The sequence below is a fragment of the Triticum aestivum genome, chromosome 5B, assembly GCF_018294505.1.
Source record: "Triticum aestivum cultivar Chinese Spring chromosome 5B, IWGSC CS RefSeq v2.1, whole genome shotgun sequence".
Taxonomy (NCBI): Eukaryota; Viridiplantae; Streptophyta; class Magnoliopsida; order Poales; family Poaceae; genus Triticum; species Triticum aestivum.
Genome location: NC_057807.1, coordinates 43,862,917 through 43,882,632, shown reverse-complemented (window position 1 = coordinate 43,882,632; position 19,716 = coordinate 43,862,917).

Sequence of the window (19,716 nt, the reverse complement as noted above, 5' to 3'; positions counted from 1 at the left end):
CCGGCACCTGGGACAGGAAAAGCCGAAATCCATGGCAGCCCTCACATCAGTCATGACCCGCTTCTGCGCGGGTGAGGATAGCTGGCTAGCACGCAGCAACAACCTCAGCAAAAATTCTGGCAGTTCGGATTTCAAGGACCGAAATGGCAGGTCGCGTCGTAACAAAAACAAGCGCCGCATCAACGGCGACAATAGTGAGGATACAGCAGTCAATGCCGGATTCAGAGGCTCTAAACCCGGTCAGCGGAAAAAGCCATTCAAAAGAACTACTCCGGGTCCATCCAATTTGGACCGAATACTTGACCGCTCGTGCCAGATACACGGCACACCCGAAAAACCTGCCAACCACACCAACAGGGACTGTTGGGTATTCAAGTAGGCAGGCAAGTTAATAGCCGAAAACAATGACAAGGGGCTGCATAGCGATGACGAGGAAGAGACCCGACCGCCGAACAATAGAGGACAGAAGGGTTTCCCCCCACAGGTGTGGACGGTGAACATGATATACGCAACGCACATACCCAAAAGGGTGCGGAAGCGTGCACTCAGGGATGTATACGCGATGGAGCCAGTCGCCCCGAAGTTCAATCCATGGTCCGACTGCCCGATCACTTTTGACCGAAGGGACCACCCCACCAGCATCCGCCACGGCGGATTCGCCGCATTGGTCTTAGACCCAATCATCGATGGATTTCACCTCACCAGAGTCCTGATGGACGGCGGCAGCAACCTGAACCTGCTCTATCAGGATACAGTGCGCAAAATGGGCATAGACCCCTCAAGGATTAAACATACCAAGACGACCTTTAAAGGCATCATACTAGGTGTAGAAGCCAATTGTACAGGCTCAGTTACACTGGAAGTGGTCTTCGGATCCCCAGATAACTTCCGAAGCGAGGAGTTAATCTTCGACATAGTCCCGTTTCGGAGCGGCTATCATGCTGTCGTGGATTTGTCACGACAGGTGTCCTAGCAAAAGGACTTAGTCGTGGAGCCATCGCTACGGGTTTACTTGAAGGGGTTAAAGCGGACACAAAGACACGAGGGTTTTATACTAGTTCGGCCCCTTCGATGAAGGTAACAGCCTACGTCTAGTTGTGGTGGAATTGATATGGTCTCGATGGCTAGGGAGCAAACAAGCTTCGCCTAGGCTCGAGTTGTAGTTGTCTCTCCTGAACCGCCGCCGGGTCATCCCCTTATATACACGGGTGACGCCCGTCGGTCCATAGAGTCCCAGCCGGTTCATATTCGTATCCTGGTCGGTATCTCTCTATTCCTAACTTACAATACAAGTTATACATCAGGTCGGTTTATAGCTACAGATTCTAAACCGACTATAGGCCTTGGGCCTTCACCTGCTTATACCACTATGAAGTTAACCCGGCCCAAGCAGGCCGGTTTACGCCCAGTGGTAATATCCCCAACATTAGGCCCCAGATTGATTTGAACTGGTTCATGTCAATCCTTCACACCATCTTGCGTCTTGGATGTCTTCTGTTAATTGGCAAATCTTCATGTCGTCATCATTTTTGGTTGCTGTAAACCGGCATGACGTCATCAGTTTTGGCTACTATAAACCGGCATGACGTCATTATGAAATTCATAATGCCCTCTTAATGACAGCTCCTGGATTCGCGCGTTTGACCTAGCTCAGTTGCCTTATAAATAAGACCGAAGGGTCATTTCCTTTCTCTTCCCCTTCGTCCCTTCTTCTTCTTCTTCCTCACGTCGCCGGCTTTGGAGCTCCGCCACCACCGTCGACCTCTGCCTCGTCTCAGGCCGCTGCATCAACATGTACGCACCAGAGTGTTGCGGCATCTTTCCGCATCTTCTCCATTCCCGGTAAGTTCTCTCTCCCTCTTAACCTAGATATGTTCTTAGGGTTCCATGTTCCTGCTATGTTCATTGTGCGTTCCTAGCTGCTCTCTGATCTTGAATGCATCTGTGAACTCTTGCTGTGTTTAGTAGCGATCCCTTTAGCATCCGCTTGTCATTTCTCATCCAAGCTCATAGATCTCCCGCATCTAACCGCTCAATGGTTCACTTCTATTTCCGTCTTAGTCTTCGAAATATTTCCTGTTTTTATGAGCTTGCTGTAGATCTGCGGCTGTAACATAATTTTGTGAAACTTGTTTCTGCATAACTAGTTACCATAGTTTCGATTGCTTCCGATGCTTAGGCCTGGCGGTTTAACTTCACCATAGAGAAAAAATTGCTAGACCGGTATATATGTCATTAGTCCCCTGGTTGAACCGCCAGAATCCATCTGATGCTGCGTTGTAGAAGACCGGTTTATGGGTACTGCCTCCGGTTTACCGTAATTAGATCAACACCGTTTTATCCGGCATGTTCTTGAACCGGATCATTTATTTCTTGTAGATCTTGTCATGGCCAAACAAGTGTACGAGTGCAACTGGGTTCCCTCCCGTGTCACAGAATCACAGCTGAACGATCTAGTCCTGATTGGCGCTTTGGATAGCAAAGACACGATTCATTGGAGGGTTCCTGGAGATGAATGTCCTCCTACACCCCAGGAAGGAGAGGTCGTGGTCTTCACAGATCATATGGCCCGGGGCTTCAAACCGCCCGGCTCCAAATTTTATCGGGATGTGTTAGCCAACTTTCAACTCCGTCCACAGGATATCGGCCCCAACTCCGTCACCAATCTATGTCATTTTCAAGTGCTTTCTGAGGCATACCTTCAAGAGGAACCTTCCGTCGAGTTATTTAGAGATCTCTTTCATCTGAACCGCCGTACTGAATTCACTGACGGCCCTAATACCGAACTGGGCGGTATGGCCATTCAGAAGAGGAAAGAAATCACCTACCCTCACGTCAAACTCCATACGCACCCCAAAGAATGGAACGTAACTTGGTTTTATTGCAAGGATACATCTCCTGACAATGAAAATCCCTTGCCTGGCTTCCGTCCAGAACGGCTCAGCAACACTCACCCTTTTCCACAAAGGCTAAGCGCCAAGGAGAGAATTAAATATGCTCCTCAACTGTCCAAGCTCCGGGCCTTCATGGCCAATGGTTTAACAGGAATAGACCTTTCACGCTGCTGGATATCATGGAGTATTTTGCCTCTAAGCCGGCGCCCAAATTTGATGTGTGAGTATACTGATAGTGTCGATGACCCACTCCGACACACTAAAATCCAACTCCCTAAGGACGAAGTTACAGAATCTGTGAAAAAGATGCTGAATGAACCGGAGCACCTCTGTGCTCAAACCGGGCTGCTTCCTTACTGCACCACCAACAAACCGCCTGCGCTAATATTTCAATTGCTCTATTGTTGAACCGGTTTACTATTTTATATGTTCAACATTTTAATTGCTGCTGATCCAGGGTGATAATCCGTTCTGGAGTAAGAAACTTCCTCAAGACAAAACGGAGAAGGCAGGACGGCCAACCCGGCCCAAGACCAAGGTTGTCAAGAAACCAGCTCATAAGAGAAAAACCACCGCTTCATCTGACCCAACCATTGATGATGATGTGGGTATTCCGGATCTTGAGGTAGAACTTGATTCACTTGCCTTACTTTTTACACGCCTTATTGATGATGATGTTTGTCAGGATGATGCTGAAGCCGGCAATGCGGTTTTCGTTGAGGTAACCATTCTCTCTTCTGATTCAGAAATCTTGCCTTTGCTAAAATTTCGCCGTGCAAACCGGAAAGTTAAATTTTCTCATCCTCTTGCTTATCTGGATTCCCAATTTCTTATGAAGACCCAGCAACACGAAGCTCGCCGCACAACCCGGCACAGCGGCCAGGTAGTTACCTCTGCCGGTTTACCAAACAGTCCGGTTCAAAAAGGCCGCTCCGAGGTCTCCGACCTTTTTATTGATTTAAATCGTAAAGCGGGTTTCTTCCGTCAACCTCTTAATCCATCCAACTCCGATTATCAGGTCACTTCTCATTCATCATCTGGTGAATCGTCGGCCACCCAGCTACCACCTTTGAAAATAGTTGCTTGGTAAGTTAAACCGAACATATGCTTCCAGTATACTGCGTAATGGTTTATACTTTTCCTTAATTTTTATCTTTTCTTCCAGGGCTAAACCGAAGCCAAGCAAGAAGGCCCGCCTGGATAAAGCGGCTGAAGAAAATGTGGCCCCAGAACATGACCAAGCGCCGGATCATGAAATATTTACTTCTGAAGATATCCCCAATGATCCTTCTCTGCAAGACAACATTATCCCTGAAGAAGGCCTTGTTAATACTCCAGCGTCTACTGATCCGCCTGCCAGCTCTGTCCAGATTGAGAAATCCCACACTCCTGCTGACAAAACGGCCGCACCAACCCAAACCGGTGAGTCAAAAGATGATGATGTTGTGATTACCGGTGTAGGCCGCTCTGAACCCGGGAATCCTGCCACCCTTACCAGACATACCATGAAAGAGGATTCTTCCCCTTTGAACAAAGGAAAATGGGATGTTGAGTTAGAAACATACGCCGCTCTGAATGCTCAAGATCTTCACTCTGGCTATTTAAACCGGCTTTACACTAGCCGTGACTGTGAAGCTGGCCTGGTCAAAATGATGAGGGATATATTTGAGGTAAATTCCTTCTTTCTGTTCTGCCCTTGCATTCATCCCGGTAGCCCCCAAGGGCCTGTTTGTGACCTTGGTCAAACCGGGACTTGATCCTGAATATATATTTTTTGAAATCCGTCGGCATAACCCTCAAGGGCCGGTTTAGCATAAGCAAACTGGGGCGAAAAAATAAAAAGCTGTCCTTAGAACAGAACTGGATCAAATAGCCATTAGCCCCCAAGTACCAAGTTGAATACTTGTATTGAGCTTGATACTTTGTAATCGAGCAATATACAAAAAATTGAAGGTACATTAGCCCCCAAGTATCAGGCATATAACTTTGTTATGTGGTTGATACTTTAATTTCTTGGCTCGCCTGTGCAAAGCTTTAAAATGTCATCTGTATGCAGGCTGAGATTAAAATCAAGGAGGACCGGATTGCCGATTTGCAGGAGGCCCTGAAGACCCAGCAAGCTGAAACAAATAAAGCCAAGCAAGAATTAACTAGCGCTTTGAGCACTGCTGAACGGCTGAAACAAAATTTCAAGAAAGAGCGAGCTGACTGGGCCACTGAGAAGGCCGGTTTAACCAAAAGAGCAGAAAATGCTGAAGCGGCCCTTAAACCGGTGGTAGATGAACTGACGGCCGTACAGCGGCAAATACACTCCATGACTGCTGCAATCTTTGGTAAGCTCCTTGTAACTTCTGTGATGAATTTGAATCTGCTGCATCATAAGTCCGGTTTGAGACCATTCCAATCTTGTTATAGGCACACGTATTGGGCACTTAGGAAATGATGTGCGGAAGAAATTGAAAGCTGCCTACATGTTGGTAGAACAATTGTATACCGGAGCCCAACGGATCATCACCACAGCTTCTCATAACAACCCGGCGCCCTCTTTAATCCAGGACACTCTTAGCAAGTTGTCAATGCTTCCAGCCCGGATTGAGGAGCTGAAAAAATCCGCTGCCCGAACCGGAGCCATCAATGCCTTAATCCGGGCAAACGCATGGGTGCCCGACTTTGATCCTGTGGAAGCAGCCCAAGGCTATCCCTGTCTGAAAGAAGATGGCTCTGAGTTCAACGAAGAAGACTTAAGGGCCATAAACCGTGCAGTGCACCCTCTTGCTTGCCAGTTAGCTGAAGAGGCAGATTTGACGCATTATCAAGCGCAATATAATAATCAAAACAAACGAGTGCCTGCCCCAACTGTTGAAGCGGAGAATCTGATTCCTCCAATCCGTAAGCACACTTACGCCCCTAATATTGAACCGTCTTCCCTGATCCATGAAGAAGCTGTTTTCCAAGCTTTAATGGGAATCGACTGGACCACTGTTGATTTCCAGCCAATGGGTAGAGACGAGGAAGCTGAAGCGGCGGAGGATGAGGAGCAGGCTTGAACCGGAAGCCGGTTTGAAGAACTATCTGCAACATCCTTCCACAAAAACAATGATTTTGTTTGGGCACCATGCTGCCTTGTAATAAGATAGTTAGAACTTCTGCCTGGAATATGCCTTCGTGCATAAGTACTGAAGCTTTTGCTTGAAAAACTTTAATTCATATTTCCTGCAATCAGAAAAAATTTGAACTTCGGTAGCGGTTATACCGTCAGCCGGATTATGATCTTGATATGTGTATCAGAAATATAACAAACACATGATACATAAATACCTGCCATGTTTGGGTATAAAGCTGGCTTATTCAAGCCTGAAGCGGTGGTTTTATAAACCATTACCGTAAAAAAGGGAGAAAATAGCCCCCGTATAAACCGTACTGACTTAATACAAGCCCCCTGGTTACTCCATGAGTTTAACAGGGAAAAGGTAAACCGGGCAGACTCCTTCGGATTAGAAGGGGGATCAAAAATCATTGGCTGAACCGGAAAAAATATGCTTGTTGACATAAAGAAATCCAACAAAAGCAAAAAACAAACAAACCATGAAAACAACATGGAAGCAAAAGTAATGGTAAAAACCATTTGCAAAAATATGCTATACTGAGCTGTTCAGATGGCATTACCATGGTCGGACAGGATCAAGGCCCCCAATAGGAGTGACAATGATTCAAGTCAGCCAGGTCCCCAAATGACTCGTGGCATATATGCCAAATCAAGAGGCGTAGCAATGGCTCGGGCCCGACCATCCTCCCAAGTGATTTTGTGGCCTTAGGCCGACCAAGAAGCGTGACTGGTTCAGACTTGACCAAGTCCCCAAATGATCTGGTGGCTGTCGCCTATCAAAGGGTGTTCATTGGTTCGGACACGACCAAGGCCCCCAGTGATATAAAAACAAATGTCAAGGGGTAAACCGGAGGCTGCTTTAGACAGAACCACTCCGTGTAACCTCGCATGATGAGAAAGACAGAGACCCCGCTTCAGCTGAGGCTCCGGTTTGATATATCAAAGATAATATATACATTGTCATGATATGTACATAGATAGAGCCAATGGCTCAAGTATAGTAAGGCCGAAGATGAGCTATATTCCACGGCCGGTTGGTCTCCTCTTCTGATGTACGTGAGTCTTGATGCTCTCGAATATCAATCAGATAATACGACCCATTCTGCAGATTCTTGCTGACTACGAAAGGTCCCTCCCAAGTTGGGGATAACTTGTGCATATCCGTTTGATCTTGGATGAATCGAAGCACCAAATCTCCTTCTTGAAAAGTTCTGGTTCTAACCCGGCGACTGTGATAGTGACGAAGATCTTGCTTGTAAATCGCCGAACGGGCAGCCGCTATATCACGCTCCTCGTCCAATAGGTCCAAAGCATCTTGTCATGCTGTCTCATTGTCTGCCTCAACATAAGTTGCCACACGAGGCGAATCGTGCCGGATGTCACTAGGGAGAACCGCCTCTGCTCCATAGACCATGAAAAATGGCGTGTATCATGTGGACCGTTTTGGCGTAGTATTGATACTCCATAATACAGATGGCAGCTCTTCAACCCAACATCCTGGTGTTCTTTGCAATGGGACCAAAAGCCGGGGTTTGATGCCTCGCAAGATTTCCTGATTAGCTCGTTCTGCCTGTCCATTGGACTGGGGGTGTGCCACTGACGACACATCAAGCCGGATGTGCTCACGTTCACAGAACTCCTTCATAGCGCCCTTGGATAAATTGGTACCATTATCAGTAATGATACTGTGTGGAAAACCAAACCGGAAAATCACCTTCTTGATGAACTGTACCGCTGTTGCTGCATCACACTTGCTGACAGGCTCCGCTTCAACCCACTTGGTAAATTTATCAACTGCCACCAAAAGGTGAGTTTTCTTATCCTTGGATCTTTTAAAAGGTCCAACCATGTCTAGCCCCCAAGTTGCAAACGGCCATGTTATTGGGATCATCCTCAACTCCTGAGCCGGCACATGAGCACGCCTTGAAAATTTCTGACATCCATCACACCGTTTAACCAAGTCCTCTGCGTCAGCATGTGCTGTCAACTAGTAGAACCCATGACGAAACGCCTTTGCAACCAGAGACTTTGAACCGGCGTGGTGCCCACAATCCCCTTCATGGTTTTCTCTTAAGATTTCACAGCCTTCCTCAGGAGAAACACAACGTTGAAACGCCCCTGATACACTGCAATGATGTAATTCACCATTGACAATCGTCATAGACTTGGATCGCCGGACTATCTGCCTGGCCAGAATCTCATCCTCCGGCAACTCCCCCCTCGTCATGTACGCAAGATAAGGAACTGTCCAATCCGGAATAATACGCAGGGCTGCCACCAATTGGGACTCCGGATCAGGAATAGCCAAATCCGCTTCACCTGGGATCTTGACTGACGGATTGTGCAACACATCCAAAAAGACGTTAGGCGGAACCGGTTTACGCTGAGAGCCCAACCGGCTTAAAGCATCCGCCGCTTCATTCTTCCGACGGTCCACATGATCCACTTGATAACCCTTGAAACAACCTGCAATATTATCCACTTCCCAACGATATGCAGCCATGAGCGGGTCTTTAGAGTCCCAAGTGCCGGACACCTGTTGAGCCACTAGGTCCGAGTCACCAAAACACTTAACCCGGCTTAAATTCATCTCTTTAGCCATCCGCAGACCATGGAGCAAGGCTTCATACTCAGCTGCATTATTAGTACAAGGGAACATTAAGCGGAGAACATAACAAAACTTATCACCTAGTGGGGAAGTTAATACGACTCCAGCCCCCGAGCCTTCCAATTGCCTAGATCCGTCAAAATGAATAGTCCAATATGTATGATCCGGCTTCTCCTCCGGTGCCTGTAATTCCGTCCAATCATTGATGAAATCAACAAGTGCTTGAGACTTCACTGCCGACCGAGGCACGTACTTCAGTCCGTGCGGCCCCAGCTCTATAGCCCACTTGGCAATCCGACCAGTCGCCTCCCGATTCTGTATAATATCACCCAAGGGAGCTGAACTGACCACTGTGATGGGGTGCCCTTGAAAATACTGCTTCAACTTCCGACTGGCCATAAAAACACCATAGACTAGCTTCTGCCAATGCGGATACCTTTGCTTGGATTCAATCAGCACCTCACTGATATAATAAACCGGCCGCTGAACCGGATATTCCTTGACTGCTTCTTTGCGCTCCACCACAATAGCCACACTAACTGCCCGAGCATTAGCCGCTACGTATAATAATAGCGGCTCCTTGTCGACCGGAGCTGCAAGAATAGGCGGATTGGCTAACTGCCGCTTCAGGTCCTCAAATGTCTCATCAGCAGCTGGACTCCAGACGAAATTGCCAGTCTTCCTCAGCATTTGGTACAAAGGGATAGCTTTCTCCCCGAGGCGGCTGATAAACCGGTTCAGCGCAGCGATTTAGCCCGCCAAACGCTGAACATCGTTGATACACTCCGGTTTATCTAGAGATGTAATAGCCGTAATCTTCTCCGGATTAGCCTCAATTCCTCTGTTAGACACCAAGAAACCCAGTAACTTGCCTGCTGGAACACCAAAAACACACTTGGCCGGATTAAGCATCATCCTGTAGACTCGCAAGTTGTCAAAGGTCTCCTTCAAATCATCCACCAGTGTATCCTTCTGCCTTGATTTTACCACAATATCATCCACATATGCGTGCACATTGCAGCCGATCTGCTCATGCAGGCAATTCTGTACACACCGTTGATAGGTGGCTTGGGCACTCTTGAGCCCGAAGGGCATAGATACATAGCAGAAGGCTCCAAAGGGAGTAATGAATGTTGTTTTCTCCTGGTCCTTAACCGCCATCTTGATCTGATGATATCCAGAGTATGCATCCAAAAAACTCAAACACTCACAACCTGCCGTGGCATCAATGATCTGATCAATACGGGGGAGGGCAAAAGGGTCTGCCGGACAGGCTTTGTTAAGATCTGTGTAATCCACACACATATGCCAAGTGCCGTTTTTCTTAAGAACCAGCACCGGATTAGCAAGCCACTCTGGATGGAACACCTCAATAATAAACCCAGCTGCTAAAATCCTGGCCACTTCCTCTCCAATGGCCTTGCGTCTCTCTTCGTTAAACCGGCGGAGGAACTGTTTCACCGGTTTATACTTAGGATCCACATTAAGAGTGTGCTCAGCGAGTTCCCTCGGTACACCTGGCATGTCAGACGGCTTCCATGCAAAAATGTCCCGATTCTCACAGATGAACTCGATGAGCGCGCTTTCCTATTTGGGATCTAGGTTGGCACTGATAGTGAATTGCTTGGACGAATCGCCGGGCACGAAGTCAACAAGCTTGGTCTCAGCTGCCGATTTGAACTTTAGATCTGAATTATGCTCTGTAGTTGGCTTCTTTAAAGGAGTCATATCTGCCGGATCAACATTGTCCTTATAATACTTCAACTCCTCTGTGGCACAGACTGACTCTGCATAAACCGCATCACCTTCCTCACATTCCAAAGCGACCCTACGGCTCCCATGAACCGTTATGGTCCCCTTGTAACCCGGCATCTTGAGCTACAAGTAAATATAACAAGGCCGCGCCATGAACTTGGCGTAAGCCGGCCGGCCAAACAAGGCGTGATACGGGCTCCAGATCTTCACCACCTCAAATGTTAGTTTTTCCGACCGGGAGTCGTGCTCGTCCCCAAAGGCCACATCTAGGGCTATCTTACCAACAGGATATGCAGATTTGCCTGGCACAACACCATGGAATACCGTATTCGACGGTCTGAGATCCTTGTCCGTTAGTCCCATGCGCCGGAATGTCTCATAGTATAGTATGTTAATGCTGCTTCCTCCATCCATGAGTACCTTGGTGAATTTATAACCCCCCACCTGAGGGTCTACCACTAATGCTAGTTGGCCCGGGTTATCAATCCGGGGCGGGTGATCCTCTCTGCTCCACACGATAGGCTGCTCCGACCAGCGCAAGTAACGTGGTAAGGCCGGTTCAACAGAATTCACTGCTCGCTTGTGGAGTTTTCGGTCGCGCTTATCCAAACTAGTTGTGAAAACATGATATTGCCCATTGTTCAACTCTTTTGGCTGGCTCTGATAACCTGACTGCTGTTGCTGCTGCTGGCTGTTCTGATTATTCTGGTGATTGTGACCGCCCTGATTGCGACCTGAACCGGAAGCTCCATCGTGATCCGGCCCGTGGAAACCGGATCCTGAACCGCCACCTGATGCATGATCATACCGGAAAGCATTAGAGTTCTTGAACTCTTGCATGATATAGCAATCCTTCCAAAGATGGTTAGCCGGTGCCTCCTTCGTTCCGTGCTTTGGGCAAGGCTGATTCAACAAATAGTTCAAACGGCTTGCATTAGGATTGGGAGCCCCGCTATGATTTGCCGCTTTACCTCTGCGCCGCTGCCCCCTGTCCTGTGTGTTAGTGTTGGCCACAAAGTCCATGCTGCCGTCCGCCTTACGCTTGCCTCCGTTTCCATGACCTGCTAGTTTGTTCTGCTGCTGTTTGGAGTTGCTATTCTTCTTTCCCTTCCCTGCTTCATCATCGTTAAGCTCGGGATCCTTGGTACTGTCCGAATCGGCATACTTCACTAAGGCAGCCATGAGGGTTCCCATGTCATTACAGAGCCGCTTCATGCGTCCCAGTTTCAATTTTAGAGGCTCAAACCGGCAGTTGCCTTCCAGAGTTAAGACCGCAGAGTCAGCATTAATCCTGTCAGACGAGTGCAAAATTTCCGAAACGCGGCGTACCCAATGGGTCGTTGATTCTCCTTCTTCCTGGACACAAGCCGCCAGGTCTACTATGGACTTGGGCTGCTTACATGTATCCTTGAAATTCTGTATAAACCGGGCCCGCAACTGGGCCCATGAGCTGATAGAGTTGGGCGGTAGGCTCTTTAACCAAGTACGAGACGTGCCCTCAAGCATCATGGTGAAATATTTTGCACATGCGGCTTCATCCACGTCCAGCATTTCCATGGCCATCTCATAACTCTCTATCCATGCTTCAGGGGGCAAATCAGCGGTATAATTCGGCACCTTGCGTGGACCCTTGAAATCTCTGGGCAGGCGCACATTACGTAAAGCAGGGATCAAGCAAGGCACTCCCAGAGCGGACGTGATTCCTGGTCCGGCAAAGGTGGCAGAACGAACCGGTGTAAGTTGGCCCGCATTATCCTGTGCTGCTAACTCGGCCTCCCTTTGTGCCTGGGCCCTGTTCACCGCATCCTGAGCATCGACAACACCACCTGCCGGGTCATCACCACGGGCCACTCCACGGCCTTGCGCATTGCTTGATATGGCCGGTTCATCTATGCGCCTGCTATAGCTCCGGCTCGGACGGGGCGTAGAATGAATCCGATCACGGCTGTATGAGTATGCCTCCTGCTGCATTAGCGCGGTCCGGAGAAGCTCCTTAACCCGGCGCGTCTCTACTGCTTGCGAAGAATCCCCTTCGACTGGGATGGCCTCCAACCGTGCTGCGGCCGCAACAAGGTTGTCCATAGGATTTGAATAATGACCCGGGGGCGTCTAGACCGATGGAGGAACCACAATACTTTGGTGAGGGGGTTCCATCAGGCGAGGCTGGACCGTCGCTCCTGGCCCTGGCACCTCAATCCGGTTTGTCTCCTGGTACCGCGGCGGATTACTGGGTCCAGCTCCCGGAGTGTGAAAGAGATTTCGGGGGTTAAACCCTAACGGCAGGCGTGATCTGTGCTTCCGTTTCAAAACCTCCTGTGATGCATTCTGGTCAAGCATGAGTTTATAGGCCTGTGCGTCCAAAGCGGCCCGCTCTTCGGCCATCCGGTCTTTTTCTGCTGCCAGATCCGCTTTGGCTTGCACGATCTGCTCTCTCACCTTCGCAATTTCTGCATTATGAGCCTCTTGATCCGCCGGGTCATCTTCTGCCATAAGCGCGGCTAGTGCGTCAAACAGGTCAGATAGGATTTGAACCGGCGGGTGCACAAGGTCTCCTGCCCCTGCTGCCGCTGCCGCTGCGGATCCGGAGAGCATTGCTGCGGCAGTCGAAGAATAATTCGCCGCCTGAGTGCCAGCCATGAATATTCCAACCCGGTTAATCTGGCCTGGGCGGTCCGGAATACTGTCGCCATCGGAACAACCCCTAACCTGATCGTCTTGCATCCGGTATAGCGACTCGGTCTCTCCGGTTGAGGACTCGTCGCCAGAATAGACGACGGTCTCGCTACCGTGCTCTGATTCGTCCTCGCGCTCTCCTCCGTAGATGACTCCAACGAAGGCACGCTTCATGGCCGGTTTAACCTGGGTAGATCTCGCACGCTGAGCCGTCTCGACGGGGTCGGTGTAGATGTCCGGCTCAGGCCCAGGCTCACCGATCTTGCCGATGAAGATGTGTATGCTGCCGAAGGGGACCCGGTAACCATACTCGATTGAATCGGCCTCGGGACCCCATCCTGCATCATCGATGTAGATCCTGCCCCGACGACTCTTGGTCATCCGGCCCACAACATAGCCTTCGAGTCCCTTGATCTTGCCCTCCAAGATCGTCAAACCTTCGTGCGATAGCCCCACGGTGGGCGCCAACTGTCGTGGATTTGTCACGACAGGTGTCCTAGCAAAAGGACTTAGTCGTGGAGCCATCGCTACGGGTTTACTTGAAGGGGTTAAAGCGGACACAAAGACACGAGGGTTTTATACTAGTTCGGCCCCTTCGATGAAGGTAACAGCCTACGTCTAGTTGTGGTGGAATTGATATGGTCTCGATGGCTAGGGAGCAAACAAGCTTCGCCTAGGCTCGAGTTGTAGTTGTCTCTCCTGAACCGCCGCCGGGTCGTCCCCTTATATACACGGGTGACGCCCATCGGTCCATAGAGTCCCAGCCGGTTCATATTCGTATCCTGGTCGGTATCTCTCTATTCCTAACTTACAATACAAGTTATACATCAGGTCGGTTTATAGCTACAGATTCTAAACCGACTATAGGCCTTGGGCCTTCACCTGCTTATACCACTATGAAGTTAACCCGGCCCAAGCAGGCCGGTTTACGCCCAGTGGTAATATCCCCAACACATGCCTTGCTCGGACGTACCGCGTTTGCAAAGTTCAATGCGGTGCCACACTACGCATACCTCAAGCTCAAGATGCCAGGCCCTCGAGGAGTCATCACGGTCAACGGAAACACTGAACGTTCTCTCCGAACGGAGGAACATCCAGCGGCTCTCATGGCAGAAGTACAATGCAGCCTCTTAAGGCAATTCTCGAGTCCGGCCGTTAAGTGGCCGGACATAGCTAAGCGCGCCCAGAGTAACCTACAACAAGACCACCTGGCACGTTCCGAGCACGCGTAGCAGTGTGGCCCCAACCCCAGCCCCTGCAAAACGTCAAAACAGGTCCTTCGCGTACACCATTACGCTCTGAAGATACCATGGGCATGGGGAGAGGGGCACGACCACGATAAGCCCAGACTGTGGCTCAACCACACCAAGGGCTCTCAAGTGTGTCGTTCTTTTTTTTTCTTTTTACCTTTTATTTTTTACCCACAGGACTCCGTTCGTCAGAGGCCCTGTCCGGCAGCAGACCTGCCGAACTCACGATGCAACAGCCAGGGAAGGATAAAGGCTACAATGAATATACAGGTGGTCTCCATTACGAGCATTTTTATACACCACTCTGCAGCCTACCCCTGGAGGGGGACATGTTTAACAGTCCCATCCCTTGCTTATCGCACTATTTGTATCATTCTGCATTCATAGCAGCACTTATTGAATAAAACAATGCAGCACCTTTTTGCTTATAATTGCATTTCCTTTTTATACATATGTTCATTTACGGCATGTTGCATCCGTACACTTTGGTACGGCTAAAATACGCCAGGGGCTTATGTTTCCCGCATAATGGTGTGATAAGTCCGAACACTTTCACAAGTGCGGCACCCTGAACTTATAGCATTGTATGCATCGGCTCCGAATCATGTCTTGGGTCAATAGTTGGGTTTGCCCGGCTCCCATGTTTTGGTACCTTACGTTCCGTTGTATCGGCAAAGGTAGCACTGGGAGAATCACTGCGATTGCGCCCCAGTTGAGCTGGGTTAACGCCTCAGTGGAGAAAGCTAAAACTGATCGTCATGATGAGGCGAGAGCCGGTCGCTGTTCGAGAGGTTTTTGCGAGTCCTTAAAACCTTATGCCGCTTAGAGCGAGAAGCCGGATCTTGTCCGGCCCAGGCGTGGATAGCGCCCCAAATTCGGCCTTCCGAAGACTAGGGGCTTCGCCGAAATTTAAAATTATAGAATTCCATGGCTAAGTGAGAGTGTTCAAGAATTATAAGTCCGGTTGCCTTGTTCGCTGTGTTGAGCGCCTCCCTAGATGGACCCAAAAATGGGAACAAGAGTGCTCAAGTTTATCCCGAACACCCCATCACTCGTGGCATGGGGGCTGAAGCCGACGACTTGCCATCTCTCAGATTTGATAAACAGCCGCACAGAAGGTAATATTTTAAATTAACAAGCGTTGCTTAGCGCATATGAACTAAATTTCAGCGCACAGGATAAGAAAATGCGAGTCTATTCAAAAATTACATCTTTGGAGCACTCCCCCGCAATAGTGCGGGCGCCCTTCAGCACACTCTTATAATACATCTCGGGCGTGCGATGCTCCTTGCCCTCTGGTGGCGGGACCGTCACAAGCTTCTGGGCATCCATCTTGCCCCAGTGCACCTTTGCGCGGGCAAGGGCCCGACGGGCACCCTCAATACAGGCGGAGTGCTTGATGACTTCAACCCACGGGCACGCATCCACCAGCCACTACACCAGGCCGAAGTAGCTCCCAGGCATGGCCTCCTTAGGCCACAGCCGAACTATGAGGCCCTTCATGGCCTGTTCGGCCGCCTTGTGGAGCTCGACCAGCTGCTTCAGGTGGTCGCTAAGGGGCACCGGATGTCCGGCCTCAGCATACTGAGACCAGAAGACCTTCTCCGTCGAGCTCCCCTCCTCGGCCCGGTAGAATGCGGCAGCATCGGACACGCTGCGAGGAACATCTGCGAACGCTCCTGGAGAGCTCCGAATTCGGGTAAGCAACAGGTAATTAACACTCACATGCTTACTTTGCATGAAAAATGCCTTACCCGCTGCTATTTTCTTCACCGCCTCAATCTCCTGGAGGGCCTTGTAGGCTTCGGCCTTAGCGGCTTTGGCACTCTCAAGGGTCGTTGCAAGCTCAGACTCTTGAGTCTTCGAGTCACGCTCCAGGCTCTCATGTTTTTTCATGAGATCCTGGAGCTCTTGCTGTACCTCCGCCACCCGCGCCTCCTGCTTCTCTTGCTCGGTGCACTCCGCGGCCGCATTGCGTTCGGCCGTGGCCACCGCCTCTTTCAGGGTCGCCACCTCGTTAGTGGCCCCTGCAATACCCACGTTATCCTTGTCATTCTTTTTGCAACCAAAATCCTTTTCTGTAAGGTACAAGTTTAATAAGGTGTTACTCACCTTCCTTGTCCTCGAGCTGCTTCTTGGCACGACCGAGCTCGTTCTCGGACCGCTCGAGGTTTTCCTTCAAGGTTTTGACCTCCGCAGTCAGTGCGGCAGAGGTCAGCAGCGCAGCCTGCAATCCCATATTGACATATTTATTATGGCTCCTGCGTATATCTTTTTAGATCCTCAGTCCGGCTTTTCTTTCCAAACACCGAACCGAGCATCAGGGGCTACTGTCTATGCGGTACCATTTTATACATATCAAAATTCTTACCTCAAAGCCTGTTAGAAGGCTGCTACAGTCTTCGGTCAACCCGCTCTTGGCGAGCTACACCTTCTGAATCACCGCACTCATAATAGTGTGGTGTTCCTCTTTGTTGGAGGCGCCGTTGAGCGCCTCCAGCAAATTATCCGGCACCTCCGGTTGGACGGAGGCAGCCGACGTCACGGTCTTGCCCTTCTTGCGAAGGGGTCGCCCGTCGGACTCCGGGGCCACTGTGGGTTCCGGGGCCGAGTCCGGTGCAAAGTCCGGGAGGTTGTCCTGTGACACCTCCGGGGCCTCCTCCTCCTGGTGGGTCCCTTCCTGGGATCCCACCTCGGCATTGTCCGTGGCACGGGGGGTGGAGGCAGTCGGAAGGGAATCCATATCCTATGCACCTAAGGACCCGCTCGACGAAGCGGGAAGATCATCCTTGGGCGGACTGCAGGGTTTTATGCGGCATTAAAAAGACATTATGTGGCGAAGAGGAAAAACCTTGAGGTTATTCGGGAGTCTGGATACTTACGATCTCGCCAAGGGCTTGGCCCTTGGAGGCCAGTCCTCGTCGTCGTCACTGGCGTTGGCGGAGCAGTCCGCGGGAAGAGTTTTTCCCTTCTTGGACCCTTCGGCCTCCCTTGTTGGGGAGGCCCTCCTTTTCTTCCCTGCCCCCGCTGGGGGAGAGGATTTCTTCTTCTCCTCCTCACCTTGGTGGGAGCAGTCGGCCTCGGATTCATCATCCGATAGCACCTGAAAACAGGAACTCTTCCGAGTCCCCGTGGCCTTCTTCTTGGCCTTCTTCTCCGGCACCACGTGGGGTGCCGGAGCCAGCAGCCCCGTTAGGCGGGCGTCCGCTGGGTCCTCTGGCAATGGGGCCGGACAGATAGTCCGTTCGGCCTTCGCCAACCAGTCCTGTCAAAGGTAAAGGGAGTTTAGATCCCGCATAGAGTCAAACTATGGAAAACAAGTGGCAAAATCACTTACCTCGTCAGCTGGACGCTGCGAGCGGAATCCGCGATCTTCGGTAGCGGATGCGGGAGCCTCGGCGCCCTTGAACAGCACCTTCCAGACATCTTCGTACGTAGTGTCGAAGAGCCCGCTCAGAGTCTGTTGCTGCGCCGGATCAAACTCCCACATGTTGAAGCCCCGTCGTTGGCACGGGAGAATCCGGCGGATGAGCATGACCTGGACTACGTTGACAAGCTTGAGCTTCTTGTCCACCAGCTTCTGGATACAGGCTTGGAGTCCGGCAGCTCCTCCGAATCCCCCCAGATCCGGCCACTCTCTTTCCAGGAGGTGAGCCGTGTAGGGATGCCGGATCTGAATTCGGGGGCCGCTGCCCAATCAGGGTCACGCGGCTCGGTGATGTAGAACCACCCCGATTGCCACCCCTTAATGGTTTCCACGAAAGTGCCCTCCAGCCACGTAACGTGGGACATCCTGCCCACCATGGCGCCTCCGCACTCGGCTTGGCTGCCCTTCACAACCTTCGGCTTGACACTGAAGGTCTTGAGCCACAAGCCGAAGTGGGTCTGGATGGAGAGGAAGGCCTCGCACACGAGATAAACGCCGAGATGTTGAGGATGAAATTCGGGGCCAGATCATGGAAATCTAGGCCGTAGTAGAACATGAGCCCCTAGACAAAGGGATGAAGTGGGAAGCCCAGTCCGCGGAGGAAATGGGGAAGAAATACTGCCCTCTCATGGGGCCTGGGGGTGGGGATGAGCTCTCCCTCGTCGGGGAGCCGGTGCGCGATGTCGCTGGACAAATATCCGGCGTCGCGCAGCTTCTGGATCTGCCCCTCTGTGACGGAGGAGGCCATCCACTTGTGTCCCGCTCCGGACATAGTTGGAGAAGGTTGAGGTGAGAAGTGCGGACTTGGGCGCTGGAGCTCGAGTTCGTGGAGATGGATAAGCCAAGGAGGAAGAAGGCGCAGGTAAAAGGGTTGGATCTTTATCCCCTTATATGGGCGGACAAAAACATGTGTCCCCACCGGCCTGGTAAAACTCGCTTATCTCCCAAGCGCCACAATCAATGGCGCGGTTAGGTTACCCACGTCCGTATTGATGGGAATCCCGGAATAAGGGGAACACGATCTCTGCTTCGACAAGACGTGCCAAGGAAACCGCCTCGCCAAACGCGCTGAGGTGATACAATAAAAACAACTCAAGTAAAGGCTTGGTAATGGTGTGACGTCACGCCACAAAATACGTCAGCAAATTGAACTTGTGTAATATTATTCTCTCTACGGTGGTATGTGGAATTTATTTTGCAGAGCCAGACACTATCCTGGTGTTCACAACCTTCTATAAATTATTCGGAGGAAGAACCCGCCTTGCAATGCCGAAGACAACATGCGCGACGGACTCGTCGTCATTGAAGCCTGGTTTAGGGGCTACTGAGGGAGTTCTGGACTAGGGGGTGTCCGGATAGCCGAACTATCATCATCGGTCGGACTCCAAGACTATGAAGATAAAAGATTGAAGACTTCGTCCCGTGTCTGGATGGGACTTTCCTTGGCGTGGAAGGCAAGCTTGGCGATACGGATATGTAGATCTCCTACCATTGTAACCGACTCTGTGTAACCCTAGCCCTCTCCGGTGTCTATATAAACCGGATGGCTTTAGTCCATAGGACGAACAACAATCATACCATAGGCTAGCTTCTAGGGTTTAGCCTCCTTAATCTCGTGGTAGATCCACTCTTGTAACACACATCATCAATATTAATCAAGCAGGACGTAGGGTTTTACCTCCATCAAGAGGGCCCGAACCTGGGTAAAACATCGTGTCCCTTGTCTCCTGTTACCATCCGCCTAGACGCACAGTTCGGGACCCCCTACCCAAGATCCGCCGGTTTTGACACCGACAACCCTACTCTCATAGATTGCGACGTTTGACAATCAGACACATATAGGTGTGTTCTTCAAAAGATGTTCTGCAGGACAACATCTCTTCTTCAAAGAGCCACTTAGAACACATTAACATATACATCAACCTGCCATGCAGATTAGGAGAGTATTGCATCTTCATGGAGTGGTATTTTTAGCAGTAAGGATACTCTCCTCCTAGTTGACC